Here is a 16490-nt window from a genome sequence, read left to right as displayed (position 1 = left end):
GGGGGGGAAGACAGGTGGTGGTGATGGTGGAGGGCACTTGAGGGGAAGAGCACTGGGTGTTGTATGGAAAACAATTTGACAATAAAATATTATGAAAAAAAAAGAAAAAATATATATCTATTTTTGAGACAGAGAGAGACAGAGCATGAGAGGGGGAGGGGCAGAGAGAGAGGGAGACACAGAATCCAAAGCGGGCTCCAGGCTCAGAGCCGTCAGCACAGGGCCCAATGTGGGGCCTGAACCCATGAACGTGAGATCATGACCTGAGCTGAAGTCAGATGCCCAATTGACTGAGCCACCCAGGTGCCCCTCGGGACTTCAACATTTGAATTTTGGTGGGAAACAGATCTATAGTCCATTAACATCCACATATCCTAGGACAAACTATGTAAATATGAATAGCAGAGCCATGCTTACATTGAAAAACCATTTGTATTTGTTTTGGGGTCTTCAGAGGTCCTTTTCAAATATGTTTGTGCTTGTATTATATGATTAAACACTTTTGCTTTCTTTTGTTTCTAGCACAGGAGGCTCTGGATACGCCCATGAACTTTGAAGCACAGGGTACCACAGATAATAAAAGTAAGAACATCAGCTTTTAGGTCATATATCACTTATTCCTATCCTAGTGAGAATTAAAACTATTGATTTATTTTCTGAGTTAACACAAATTGTGATTATTGAAAATATTTGATTGAAAAATGTCCCTGAAAATAGAGATTTCACACATCAAAGAGCAAGTAGAAGTGATAATTTTAATAATGCAGAAATATAAAGAAATTGTTGTGCTTTGTGAATTAGAAACAAGTATATATTACAATTTCATGTTAGGTCTCTCTTGGGTATAATCTGTAAGGAAGATCTGTAAATCCTTTGTCCAATAGCAGCCTCATTTTCATTTTACTTTTCTCTTTCTTTTTTTCCTTTTGTTAATGAAGTCTTTGAAAAGGAAACAATGGGAAAGGAAAAGATAAAAGAAACTGCAGCTCCATCAATTTTCTCATTGCGTCTCATTAGCTAAGAGACCAGTGTTAGTACCTTTGTGATTTTTGTAGTATTGACTTTAGGCTATTTTCAATTTGTGAAAATAAATTACTTCCTCCATTTCTCTTTGTTTCTTCTGAATAAAAGAATCCTATGGACCCAAGTATGGTAATGGGTTAACGATATTTAAGATACCTTTTACTGATACACATAATAATGTTAGAGATTGGAATAACAGGGTTAAATCACTTTGAAATCTGTCAGTTTTGCTATTTGTACTTTGTCTTATATTTTTAGTTACATACATTTGCAGAACTGTTTTATCTTCATAGAGATTCATTTCCTTTATTTTTTCATTTCCTTTAACTTTAGATAATGACCTTCATTACTTGTAAATTTTAAACTATATTTGAACTATATTTTAACCGATATTCATATAAATAACCAGCTTTTTTTTTTGGCTAGGACTATATCTAGTATTACTTCTTTTATGCCTTTACTCTCTATTCTTCTGATATGTCATGTTATAAATGTCTATCATTATTAACAGCATATAGTCAGAGTTTTTAAAATTTCTAATCAGAGAATTATTATATTTTAATGACCAGCTACAAATATTTCTTGCACTTACAGACATATAGGCATACCTCGGAGATATTTTGAGTTCCATCCTAGGCCACCACAATAAAGCAAGTATCATAAATGAAGCAAGTCACATGAACTTTTTGTTTTCCCAGTGCATATAAAAGTTATATTTACACCATGCTGTAGTCTATTATGAAAGCAATAGCATTGTGACTAAAAAAACAATGTATATATCTTAATTAAAAATACTTTATTGCTAAAAAAATTGCAAACCATCATCAGAGCCTTCAGCAAGTCATAACCTGCTTGCTGGGGGAGGGTCTTTCCTTGATGTTGATGGCTGCTGACTGATGAAGGTGGTGGTTGCTGAAGGTTGGGTGGCTGTGGTAATTGTTAAAACAACACAACAGTAAATTTTGCTTCATCAATTGACCCTTCCTTTCACAAATGATTTCTCTGTAGTATGCAATGCTCCTTGATAGCATTTTACCCACAGAATTTCCTTCAAAACTGTAATCAATCCTCTCAAAACCCGAGCTGCTTTATCAGCTAAGCTTATATAATATTCTAAATCCTTTATTGTCATTTCAGCATTCTTCACAGCGTCTTCACCAGGAGTAGATTCCATCTCAAGAAACTACTTTCTTTACTCATCCAAAAGAAGCATCGCCTCATCCATTAAGTTTTATTGTGAGATCGCAGCAATTCAGCTACATCCTCAGGCTCCACTTCTAACTCTGGGTCTCTTGCTATTTCCACCACATCTGCAGTTACTTCCTCCACTGAAGCCTTGAGTCTTTCAAAGTCATCCATGAGGGCTAGAATCAGCTTCTTCCAGAGTCCTGTGAATAGAGTCCCATGAATCACCAATGCTCTTCATAGAATCTAGAATGCTTTCCAGAAGGTATCCGATTTTGCCCAGATCCATCAGAGGAATTATTATCTATAGCAGCTATAGCCTTACAAAATGTATTTCTTAAATAATAAGACTTAAAAGTAAAAAAAAATACTCCTTAGTCCATGAGCTGAAGAATGGATGTGGTGTTATCAGACATGAAAACAACATTAATCTTACTGTACATCTCCATCAGAGCTACTGGATGACCGATTGCATAGTAAATAAACAGTAATATTTTGAAAGGAGTCTTTTTTCTGAGTAGTAAGTCTCAACAGTGGGCTTAAAATATTTAGTAAACCATGTGTAAACAGATGCGCTGTCATCTAGGCTTTGTTGTTCCATTTATAGAGCACAGACAGAGTAAATTTAGCATAATTCTTAAAGACTGTAGGATTTTCAGAATGGTGATTGAACTTCAACTTAAAGTCATCAGCTACACTGGCCCCTAAAAATAGAGTCACCCTGACTTATGCCTCCCTAGGAAAGTCCTAGATGGTATCTTCTTCCAACATAAAGCTGTTTTGTCTGCACTGAAAACCTGCTGTTTACTGTAGTCATCTCCATTCACGATCTTAGCTTAATCTTTTGGATAACTTGCTGCAGCTTTTACATTAGCACTTGCTGTCTACCTTGCACTTCGGTGTTATGGAGATGGAGAAGACTTCCTTCCTTAAAATTCATGAACCAACCTCTGCTAACCTCATACTTTTCTTCCACAACACGGTCGCCTTTCACTGTCTTTATAAAATTGAAGTTAGGGCCTCGGCCTAATGTTATGGTTGATCTGTTCTCTTTAGACCATTAAACCTTTTTTCATATCAACAATAAGGCTGTTTTGCTTTCTTATCATTTGTGTATTCACTGGTATGACACTTTTAATTTTTTTCAAGAACTTTTCCTTTGCATTCATAACTTGGCTGTTTGGTGCAGGAGGCCTAGCTTTTGGCCTATCTCAGCTTTTGACATGCCTTCCTCACTAAGCTTAATCATTGCTAGCTTTTTATTTAAAGTAAGAGATATGTGGGATTTCCTTTCATTTGAAAACTTAGTGGCCACTGTAGAGTTATTAATTGGCCTAATTTCAAAACTGTTGTAACTCAGCATAAAGTGAGGTTCAAAAAAGAGAGAGAGATGGGTAAATGGCTGGTTGGTGGAGCAGTCAGGACACACAGAACATTTATTTTAAGTTCATCATCTTGTATAAGCATGATTCATGGACCTCCAAATAATTACAATATAACATTAAAGATCACTAATCATAGGTTACCATAGCATATATAATACTAATGAAAAAATTTGAAATTCTGAAATAATTTCCAAAATGTGACACAGAGACACAAAAATGAATAAATGCTGTTGGAAAAATGGTATTGATGAACTTGCTCAACACAGGGTTGCCACAAATCTTCAATTTATAAGCAAACTCAGTATGTGAAAAGTGTAATAAAGTGAAGCACAATAAATTGAGGTATGCCTATATTTGAATTTGTTCAAACTGGCTTATTTTGTATCCCCTTATTTCAATTATGTATTTGCTTCTTTATTTCCTTTTGTCTTTTAGTTAATTTTATCACATATTTGCTATTTTATTTTTATATTCCAGTAATATATAATTTTACATTTTATTTTATTTTAATCGTTGCCCTTCATTTTTAGAACATATACTTTGCTTAAGAGTGTTGAAAGCTACACGCCCTTATTCCATTTTATCGAAATAAAGCTCTACATTTGCTGAGATGAAATACATTCCTGACAAACCTTCTTCATTGCTGTCTTTTACTATTAAAATATTAAAGGTAAATTGTGTGCTCATTAAGCAGTTCCTGGATTTAGCCACCATTAATCAGGTTTTCTGTTTCAGCAGAAATCATTTCTAAATAGTTCATGACTTTTCTTCCATATCACATGATCCATATGTCAAGTATTAAAATTTTTATCTTGAGAGACTTTGCAAGATGATGGCAGTGGAGTATCCTGAATTCACCTCATCCCATTACCCATACCTACCACATAAACATATGACATATGGATCATTTCCCTCTGATAAAGGTCTGAAAATGAGATAAACTGATTTTCCACAACAAAGATTAAAAATACCATATCTAGACAGGTAGGAGACACAGAGACACAGTCTCTTCCAAAACCCCACCTCTGGCCTGCCAACACACAATAGGGAGGAATCTCAGCCAACTGGCCCTACTTCCCAAAGAAAGAGGGGTTGATGCTCCATATCAGATACCCCAACCACCCCAACGTCTGGGTTCTGCACTGGAAGGACAAGCCCCCAAAAATCTGGCTTGTAAAACCAATGGGGCTGATGTCCAAGGGACCAAAAGTACAACAGGAAACTGAGGTTTCCCTTTTAAAGGGCTCACTTTTAGTCTCATTTGTCCCAAGGCTCAATGAGAAAATAGCAGTTTGAAAAGCTCTTAGACTATATGTGAGAGGGGTTAATTTCCTAATCTAAAAGCATGTGCTAGAAGACTGGGGAATAGTTTAAACTCTCCCCAGAGATAGAGGCACTGGCAGATGCTAGTTGTTTTTTTTAAATTATTTAATGTTTATTTATTTTATTTTTATTTTTAATATAGTATATTGTCAAGTTGGCTTCCATATAACACCCAGTGCTCATCCCGACAAGTGCCCTCCTCCATGCCCATCACCCATTTTCCCCTCTCCCCCGCTCACCATCAACCCTCAGTTTATTCTCAGTATTTAAGAGTCTCTTGTGGTATGTCTCCCTCCCTCTTCTTAACTGTTTTTTTCCCTTCCCTTCCCCCATGGTCCTCTGTTAAGTTTCTCCTGTTCCACATACAAGTGAAAACATATGGTATCCGTCTTTCTCTGGCAGATGCTGGTTTTTAACTCCCCACCTACTCTGCTAGCACAGCTAGGTGAGCTGAGACACAGGACCCTCATGTCACCTGTTTAGACAGGTAGGAACAGACCGTCATGGCACTATCTCATTTTCTTGCTGAAGCCAAAGAATGATGTCAGTTGCAGTACTCCAGCGCCCACCCTGGCCCCGCTGCCGTGTCTGAGGCCATCCAGCACACTTGTGGCATTCTCCTCCTCCCTAGCTGAATTCTGTTGGCAAGGGGGTCTGCAACACTCTTGCTCCTTGGCTGGGGCTGGTGAGTTGAGGCACGTCTCCTGCTCCCAGCCGAAAGCCTGTGTGTGCATACAAACAAATTACTTTCCTGCTGCTTTCCTGGAGCCCCTGGTTGGGCACAGTCCAGACATGTTCCTGCTGCCTTTCTGAAGCCAGCAGGGTTTCCTTGCCCCCTACACTCTCCACCTGCCCAGCTAAAGCCGACAGCTATATGCGATCCACACAGAGGACACTCTGTGATCCTATGGCCCTGGTGGCGAAGGGAGCAGATGCTCCTGGGCTCCCTGGGAATGTAACAGTTGGTAGGGCAGTTCATAGCTGGCCACCACCCCTGGGGCAGTACACAGACAGCAGATGGTGACGAGGCCAGTTTTCCTGTGAGATAGGCTGGGAGCTTCAGCCTGAGGGACAGGCATCATTTCCCACACATCTAGAAACGAAGGAGGGAGGCCCAGGGAACCTAAGCAGGGAGACACCATTTTTGTACCCTGCTGCGGCTTGACAAGACCTCCCAGAAAGGAGGCTCTCCACTTGTCTGGAACCCTGAATTTTGCAACTACTGCTCAGAAGATACCTCCAGATCTCCTGTTTTGGAGGCCGGCAGGTATGGCAATTGTGGCCCCACCAGACTGCATACATTCCCATACTCTGAGACCTGCCACCTGAGAGTAAGGATTCCAGTCAGCCTGAATCTAGGTACTAAATGAGATTCCTCCCCTTGGAGCACTGACAGACCTTGGTATATAAAGAATCAAGATATCAAGAATAAATTAGATAGTTCAGACAGTCACAAACGTTTGAGAAAAAACAAGAGTTAAAGCAAAGGTGAATGAGAGGTTTCATCGTCTATACAGGACCCCTCCTCCCTTTAAGACTGAGGTAAGTAGCTGTTTGTCTCATACATAGAAATAAACACAGAGTCAAGGAAAATGAGGAAACAGGAAATGTGTGACAAACAAGATAAAACATCAGAAAAAGACCTTAATAATACAGAAATAAGTAATAAATTAATGGTCATAAAGATGTTCACCAAACTCAGAATGAACACAGTGAGAACTTTAACAAAGAAAACATAAGAAAGTACTAAAGAGAAGCCACAGGGATGAAGAATATAGTAACTAAATGGAAAAATTCACTAGGGTGGTTCAATAGCAAACTGGATAAAGCAGACAAATGGATCAGCAAGCTAGAAAACAAATAATGGGACTCAGAGCAAAAAGAGAAAAACCAGTTTTATTGCAAGTAACTTAAGGGACCAAAAGCAAATCAAGTAGAATAGCATTCATATTATAGGGTCCACAGAAGGAGAAGAAAGAAAGGGATAGAAAATTTATCTGAAGAAATAATAACTGAAAATAACCCTAACCCAGGGATGCAACAGATGTCCAATTCCAAAGCCCAGAGAGTGCCAAATAAGATGAATTCAAGGAGATCCACAGCAAAACACAGTATAATTAATATGTCAAAATTAAAGATGAAGATCTTAATAGTAGAAAGAGAAAAAAACCCCAATTTTTAAGTACAAAGGAAATTCCATAAAACTATCAGTAGACTTCTAAGCAGAAACTTTGCAGACTGGAATGGAGAGGCATGCCATATTTAAAGCATTGTAAAGAAAAAAAAACTTTCAACAAAGAATATTGTACCCAGCAAGGTTATCATTCAGAATCAAAGGAGAGATAGAGTTTTCCAGACAAGCAAAGTTTAACAAGTTCATTACTACTAAACCAGTCTTAGAAGAAATGTGAAAGGGTCTTTTTAATCTGAGTATAAATGGCATTAATTAATACCAAGAAAACATATGAAAGTAAAAATATTACTGGAAAATGTAAGTGTATAGTAAATGTAGTAGATTAATCACTTTTAAAGCTGCCATGAAACTTAACTAGTAAAATTAATAAAAACTATAGTAATTGAAAGGTACATGAAAAAGAATGTAAAAATGATACCAAACACATAAAAAGGGGGGGTGGGGAGAAGAGTTAAAATGTAGTTTTAGAATGTGTTCAAATGTATCTTGCTATCAAGTAACACAGACTTTTATGTACATAGAAAAATATATGTGAACCTCATCATAACCACAAAACAAAAACTCACAGTAAAACACAAAAGACTACAAGAAAGAAATCTAAACATAACATTAAGGAATTCATCAAACCACAAGAGAAAAGAGAAAGAGAAGAAGAAAAGAATAGAGAGGGGCTATAAAACAGCCAGAAAACAATTAACAAAAAGGCAACAAACACATATCAATAATTATTTAGTATGTAAATACACTACATTTTTAATCAAATGACAATGACTGAAAGGGCAAAAAACCAAAAACACACACATACATGTAACACAATCACACATACACACACACACACATACACACACACATTATATATATATATGCACAGATACACACACTGCCTATAAGACATTCACTTCAGAAGGAGGACACACACAGGCTGAAAGTGAAAGAATGGAAATAGATATTCCATGCAAATGAAAACAAAATGAAAGCTGCTGTTGCTATACTCATCTGAGACAAAATAGACTTTAAAACAAAGAATGTAGTAAAAGACAAAGAGGAATGTAATAATAAACGAGCCAGTCCAGCAAAAAACATATAACATTCATGAATATATATGCACCCAACATAAAAGCACCAAAATACATGAAGAAAATATTAACAGACTTAAAAAATTGATAGCAATACAACAATATTAGGGAAATTTAGTATCCCACTTGCATTAGCAGATAAATCATCCAGACAGAGAATCAATAGGAAAACATTGGTCTATAATGACACTTTAGACCAAATGGAGATAACATTTATATATATATAAAACCTTCCATCCAAAGCAGCAGAATATACATTCTTCTCAAGTGAATATGTAATATTATCCAGGATAGATCACAAGTTAGGCTACAGAACAAGTCTCAATAAATTCAAAAAGACTAAAATCATACCAAGTATCCTTTTTTTAACCATAAGCATATGAAACTACAAATCAATTACAAGAAGACCAGAAAGACTATAAATACATGGAGATTAAGCAACATGTTACTGAACAACTATTGGGTTATAAAAGAAATCAAAGGAGAAATTTAAAAATACCCAAAGACCAATAAAAACAGAAATACTATACATCCCAAATCTATGGGATGCTGCAAAATTATTCTAAATGGGAAGTTCATAGCAATACAGAACTGCCTCAAGAACCAATTAAAATCTCAAAGAAACAATTTTACTTTTATACCTAGAAGAATTAAAAAAGAACAAATGAAGCCCAAACTTAGTAGAGGAAGGAAATAAAATAAAGACAGGAGATTAAATATAGACTAAAATGACAATAGAAAAGTTCAGTGAAACTAAGAGCTGATCCTAGGATAAGATAAACAAAACAGATAAACCATTAGCTTGACTCACCAAATAAAAAAGGAGGCTCAAATAAATGCAATCAGAAATGAGAGGAGAGGTTACAACTGACACCACAAAAAGAGAAAGGATCATCAGAGACTACGATGAACAATATGTCAACAAACTGGATAATCTGGAAGAAATGGATAACAGAATTACAACATATGTGAAGCAAACATTGACAAAGTAGAAATTTACAAATCCAATGGTAGAACATTTTTCAAAAATTTCTGTCTCAGCAATTGATAGAGCAATTATACCTTGATACATGTCAATAAAGACACAAAATAGCTGAACATTATCTGCTCTCTTAGGTAATTGTGTCTCAAAACAAAACAAAACAAAACAAAACTGATATCATACAGAGAATATCCTCTGAGCGCAGGGAACTAATGGAGAAATCATCTATAATATATTGTATAAGAAGTCAAATACAGTATTTAAAAATTGATCAACAAAGTTCTAAAGAATGTGTCAAAGAAGAAATCGCAAAGAAATTGTAACATATTTCAAATAAAATAAAATATGAGGAAATTTGTGAGATGCAGCCAAAGCAGTACTTGGAGAAAAATATATAGCCATAAATATTTATAGAAAGGAAGAAAGGTATAAAACCAGTAACTTAAGATTTCACTTCTAAATGCTAGAAAAAGGGCAAAGTAAACCTAAAATACAAAGGAGGAAATAAAGATAACAGCTTAAATGAATAATACTGGAAACCAATAAATAACAAGAAGTTTAACAAAAAAAGGATAGTATTTTATGTTTTGAAAAAAAATTCAGTACCCACTCTGGATAAAAGTATTCAACAACCTAGGTATAGGGGTATAGAAGAGAATTTCCTCAGCTGAGCCATGCCATCCAGGAAAATGAAAATAGGAAAAAAAAACCCTACAACTACAACTGAATTCATACTTACTGGTGAAATATTGAACAATTTTCCCCCTAAAATAAAAAAATAAATAAAACAGTAAGTAAGGCTGTCAACACTTCTGTTCAGCATTGTGCTGGAGGGACTTGATATTGAAATAATGCAAAACAAAGAAACAAAGTTACAAGGAGTAGGAAATGTTACAGATGTTATTATTTACTGCTGTGTTTGGATTCTTATTTATGATAGCTATGTTGCTGTGTGTGTGTCAAGAAATTTTTAAACTTAAGCTCATCTTCAATGAGGATTCGGGATTTCCTGGGTTTTGAATCTGTCTCTCCATGTACTTTCATTTTTGTATATCAGGGATCCTAGATTATCCCCTGCTAAGAGTTGATTTATATTATTTCCTCTTTTAAGGAGAAAGGTTCAAAGTCTTTTAAAGGGACAGATAAAAACAGGCAGCAACAATCTTCCTTATGGCCCTTTGTAGAAATGAACACATTTTTCTTTCTCATGCCTTCTTTAGCGGCTTCAGTTCTAAATGACTCTGCTGGGTCTAAAGCTTTGAATTATGTCACTGTATGGAGACTCTAAATGTCCCAACCACATCTCAGGTCATTAAAACTATTATCTCTAGTGCCTACTGGCTTTGATTTTGGCATCTGAAAATTTCTTTGTTGAGGTATTTTCCCCTCATAGAATCCTAACAATGCATGTTAATTTTTGGTTTTGTTATTGTAATTAACAAGATGTTTATAGGCAGAATTTTCAAGTTATTTTTGCATGCCATCTTGCAAGAGCCAGAAATATTTTTGTCATAATAAAACATACTTTTAATATTCTTATTCTTAATAACACATGGAAAATGGCCACAATATATTTAGTTAAAAATAAGAATAAAATTGCTTTATAGTATTATATATATGTAGTATAGTCATATAGTATAGTAACAAAAGTAAAAGTGATCATTTTTATTGCTTTATTCAAGCATTATTTAGTAAGTACATTCTACATTTACAATCAGATAAAGAAAAGTTATTGAAACTTAAAAAAAAAACTAGCACAAATGCAATGAATAGGTTGAAAAATACAACAGCTCTCCTGATACCTTACATGCAGAGTTTCACTGAGTGAATAAGATTCTTTGTGAAACTCTAGAATATATTTGAAAATTATTTCAAAAAGTTCATGCCACTGACCTGTCCGATGCCAGAACTTGTGGATTCACTTGCTTTCAACGTATTTGTGAAAAAATGAACCTGACAGTTCACACCACGGCAAATATCGACACTTGCCAACCCTAGTGAAGTGAAGAAGTAAACTAAGAATTAAAAGCCTGAGTTATCATTCATTGTTCTCAAAATATTATGACCACACACCCTACATAGTAGGAATGTCACTACCAGCCATAAGTGTGTTTTGTCTTTTTCATTATCTTTCACCTTCTCAAGTGCCAAACAATGACTAAGCCCCACAGACTTGGCTATGATGCAGTGAAATTGGAGGTCACTCAGGAAAGTGTTAACTTTACATTAAGTTACATCTAACTGATCACAAGATGGATTTAGTGAGTGATGAGGACTAACAGAGAATACATGTACATTAAAGCAGGTGACAGGAAATTGAAAATATTACTGTAACTTATTAAGTATTGATTTTCACAGATTTCTTGATATTGCCTGACACAAACAAATGGTAGAGGCAAAGGAACTTGATGAAGATAAGAATGAGGACATGGTGGTCAGGGCAAAGCACTACAGATTTGGACTCAGGTGTTATAATTACCTGTCTAGGGGAGAAAGCAAAAGCCACAAAATGACTATAGACAGCAGGTATGGGCAAGATGGATGAGAACCTAAAATTAATTTTCAAAGAGTGTGGTTCAGAGTTATAGTTTTTTAAAAAAATAAGTCACTGTATTTTTTCTTTCATTTTTTTCTTCCATCTACAGTTGAAATAGAGTATCCCCAATATCTAATCTTTGACAAGGTCTTACCATGGAAAGAACATCATAATTAGCATAAACTGAACAAATACTTTCTTTCTAGTCTTTATAGAATGTGACTATATAGGACTATGATTATAAAATATTTTTGGCTTATATTCTATCAGTAACTAGAGATAGCTGATTATTTTATTAAATTTTATTTCCTTTAATTCTCTTAAATTATACCACGATTACCTCTGTATTCTACTGTGGCAGTGTCTTTGTAACTAGTCTTTCATCCGTATCCCTTCATCAGGTTAGCCTTGAGTATTGCTGCCTTGCTGACATTCTCAGGATATCCGTGTACAACACAGCAGCCCCTAATTCACCTAACATTCTGTGAAATGTTTCCATTTCTTTGATCTTGCGGTTCCCTCCATGAAGACATCTCTTTTCTCTATTTCCATCCACCAACTTACGTTCCTGTCCTTTAAGACTGAACACAAATGTCATGGACTTCATGGCAAATTCATTTCAGTCCACAATTAAGCTCCTACATTTTGCTTAAAAACATTTAAATCTAGGGTGGGTTGAGATGAAGGTGCTTGAGTTCAGAATCAGAAAGCAATTGCAACCAGAGATCTGGGATTTTCACTTGAGGAGGAAGTCTACATTGAAGACAAGCATTTGGAAGCAATTAGCATATGGCTGGCTGCTTGTTAGAAGTTGTGTGAAGCATCAGACAGTCGTTAGTAAATGTTACAGCCTTCTCAATGTGTATAAGAGAAAGTCCAAACTCCTGAGCTGGCTGTAAAAAAACAAACAAACAAACAAACAAACAAAAAAACCCCTCTAACTTCTGGTCCCAGTTTAACTTTTGAACTTCCTCATTATTATTATTTTTTTCATTAAATGTCTGCATTGGTCAATAGGCTCATTGTTTTTAGAATCTTCTATATCTAAAAGACTATGCATTTTCTTATGACATTCCATTTCTCAGGAAATTTCATCCAGCTCCTCTCCTTCTATGTTAATTTTATTATTAAAGAAGGAGTTGTTTGTTTGTTTGTTTTTTAAAGAAGCAGTTTAGATGTTGTTCTGGGAAGTCTTTCTTAACTTCACCATGATTTCTTCCAAAAGAAAACAGTGATATCATTGTCATATCATAGAACTGACCTTTTAGAATCTCAGACTCACAGAGTTAATTAGATGATAATAGGAAGAGGTATATAGACTAATCCAAGTTCACACAGCTTAGGTGAGATGTTTGATACAAGTGTGTATCAAAATTTATACCAGAGATAAGATCTCTTTCACTTTCATTTCATTTTTAAGTCTATTGAACTTGCCATTTTCCGTTATTCATGAACTTTTTAAGTGCATAGGTTTTCCCTCTTTATCTCAGCTGTAATTATCTTAAATATCCAGTTCACATTTTATACCCCTTTGTATTTAGCACAGTACTTGGCAGAGTTACTTCTGCATAGTTTATGTTCAATTCCCTTTTGTTCGTTTTATTAAAGACCTAAGGATCATTAGTAAAGTTTAGGTTATATTTTATTATTATAGATCCCCAACAATAACCTTTGTACTATCATCTCCTCATCTGCTGAATGGGAGAAAAAATCTGGACCCCTTCTACTTGTTCCCCTTGTCACCTACTTACTTTTTACTGTAGTAATTACAGTCGTGGAGCTTTTAAAGTCTTGGCCAAAGCCATGTCTGGAAGGTAAAGCATTTTTAGCCTAAAAGGTGGAAAATAGATTTCAAATCTCATCTCTGTGTCAACACATAGTATTTTAAAACTAATCTATTCAGTTTCCTTTTATTCCCATTTTGTCAAACATCAAGGGCACTCTCTGAAAGTTCTTTCTCTCCAGATATATTAGACTCCTACTTTGCTGAACAGAGAAAAATAATTTTGAGTGTAGATTTCAATACCATGGCAAACTTGTAAACTTCTGGCTTATATCAGTAGTAATAATTATATGAGTTTATGAAACATTTCATTGTAGATTACTTTAAACGTACCATATAAAATAGATAAGGTAGGTATAATGACTTGTATTGCACTGGTGAGGAAACTGAGGCTATGTGAGATTCAGCAACTTATTCAGGCATTCTAGTCAGCAGAGCTGGATTAGAACCCAGTTCACTTGTCTCCCGTCCCACTTCTCTTCCTATCACTTCATGGTCTGTCCCCAATTGGCGAAGCAAGGCCGATTTTGGCTGTGAAATTCAGATAGCCTGTAAATGCTGCCAAGGAGGCATATTGAGTGGGATGTACTGAATCTTTCGGTCGCATCAGGTTCTGCTGTGTATGTATGAATTTTGCCAGAATCAGCTTCTTTCATCAAGATGTTCATTTTCCAGAGATGAAATTTAATGGGATGAAATTTCATATAGTCCATGGTTAGTGGGTAGGAAATAAAATAAAAATATTCTGTGTTGGATAACTTCCACAAAAACGATTGAGAAAATTCTTATGGTCACTACAGGAAAATTTCTATTTGTCAGGACTCAATTCCTAAGAACTCACTTGATTAATGGAAAAATTGGAGAGAATTGGAATATGACAGGAAAATAAGTGAGCAAGTCTGTGTGTGTATGTGTAACTTGAATTCTAACCCTTAATTATTTGCCTTTCTCATAAAAGTTTCCCACTGATCTTAGGCATTTCATATCTTGGTTGGCTAGATCAATTGGATGTTATGGAGGCATTTAGGGAGGAATAGGAAGTGCTTAATAATGATTTTCAAGTTTTCTGGCTTGGGACCCTGGGCGGATGGTGGAGGCATTCATTACTTTTCTTTCCCTTTTTAAATTTAATTGGTATGACAGGTGTTCATAGTGCAATTTTACAGGAAATAGAGGAGGGAAGGCAGTTATAGGAGCCATTATAAATGAGTGAATAGCTCAATTCACATGTAGGATGGAAATGAGAAGTTCTGGGATATCTTCCCCTATCTTTTCATTTTGCAAACTGAGACACCCTCTGTCACAGAGCAGGCAAAACCAAGTTGGCATTCTGTCATATTCCCTTTTCTAATTCTTCTGATAAAATCTCTTCTAGCTCCCTATTTGTCTTGCTTCACCTGTCCCAGTCTACTCCAGCAGGCTTTCCAACTTCCCCAGCTTCTGCATTTTAATTATGAGATGTTTGGTAGCTGCCATTCCTTCAAGGAACAAATGCCACAGGATATCCAACTGCCGAATTAGAGCTCACATCACAGGCTGCTGACAGCAGCAAAACTTAGCAATAAAAAGATTCTCAGATCCTCTGGTTTCCAATCTTATCAAAAGTCATGTTTGTGTAGGCCTTGACTTTATTATTCAATGACGGAAGGGAAGAGCAGTCAGAGAGATGAAAATTTTCATTTCTTTTCTCCCTCCACGAAGTCTTCCCAGGTAGATCAAGGAACTACTGACAACTTGCTCTCTGGCTTTTCTCCTTCCTTTCTCCCATTTCCCTATGCTAAAAATGTGCTTTCCCCAAACATGTTCTTGATATATAATCCTCACTGATTTGTGTAGTATCAACTCTCACTATGCATATGGGTTTTATCTGCAACAAAAATGCAATGCCAAGTTGGGACTGCCTGGGTGGTCACTTGATGTTTACTTGTCTGATGCAAACTAATTTCATTGTTTACCCAAGAAAAGCATCACTAAAAGGACAAACCTGTAATTAAAACATTTTCTCAGATATTGAAAAAGCTAAATAAAAATTAATAGCATACAATATGTCATTTTAGAAGATCAGAACCACCCCCCCCCCCAGGATAGCTCTTAGGGCACTGTGGTATTCTCCATTCTGATGTCTCAGCTACCTCCCAACACTGCCCAAACCCAGGAACTGACTGACCCTGGAATTCTAGGTACTTCCTCAGTTTCTGTTACCTGCTACTCTTGTTACTGGTATATGATATGTTAAGGTAGCATAGTACATTAAGTCATGCACATGTAATACTCACATTAAACAAAAAGTGAAAACCTGAACCCAAATTCTCAAATGTTTAAGCCTCAAAACAACCAAAATCATTATTCAAGTTTAAAAGAATCCTATTCTGTTCATTTGGCTTTAATATGGAGAACAGCACCAAGCATCGGAGATGGGGGAAAGAGAAAGGAAACAAGGAAGGGTCACTCAGACCCAGAGAGAGTGCTGAAGCTCATGGTTTTATGAAACAGGCAGAAGTATTTAGATTTCATTGTCACTTATTGGCCCCTAAGACTTCCAATGGGTTAGATGATAACCAGAATATCTTTAACCTATAGTATGATTAGTTAATACCATACAAATGATCACTGTTGCTGCCCTGTGTTGCAAATAAGTTAAAATAAGGTTAAGAACAAATAGCACCAGCTGTCCTGTAGGTGCTGAAGGGTTTTCCTTGGTGAAGTTTTAGGGGTACTAGTTCCCATTACAGGAGCTGTAGTTCACATGGGCTTTTTAGAAGTCAGAGGCCTACATTCTTACCTGGATATAATCTTAATCACCATACTCTGTGGGAACATTAATAAATTCTTTAGTACTTGCCAGAAAACAGATAACTAGAGTGCCTCAGAAGATCATTTCTCTTTTAAAAGTAATGATATAATAAAGATACATTCTAAATTTATCAGTTACAAGCAAAACAAAACATAGGGAGGCTACTTTATTTGCTTACAAGGTTCCTAGACCATCACTGCTGAATTCAT

The 16490-nt window shown here is 35.9% G+C and overlaps 1 long non-coding RNA gene across 1 annotated transcript in view; it reads right to left on the bottom strand.

The window, feature by feature from the left end:
• The window catches only part of LOC115278189, a 15698-nt gene extending 4536 nt beyond the window's left edge, over positions 1–11162 (bottom strand). Inside the window, exons 1-3 of the long non-coding RNA XR_003902750.1 lie at positions 11062–11162; positions 9908–9933; positions 5392–5638 (exon numbers count right to left, since the gene is read on the bottom strand). This is a non-coding gene — a long non-coding RNA (uncharacterized LOC115278189). The remainder of the gene's footprint in view (positions 1–5391; positions 5639–9907; positions 9934–11061) is intronic.
• Positions 11163–16490: the final 5328 nt, after the last annotated feature.

Source organism: Suricata suricatta, chromosome 14 (genome assembly GCF_006229205.1).
Source record: "Suricata suricatta isolate VVHF042 chromosome 14, meerkat_22Aug2017_6uvM2_HiC, whole genome shotgun sequence".
Taxonomy (NCBI): Eukaryota; Metazoa; Chordata; class Mammalia; order Carnivora; family Herpestidae; genus Suricata; species Suricata suricatta.
Note: the sequence above shows the minus strand (reverse complement) of the source record. Positions and strands in the feature narration are given on the sequence as shown.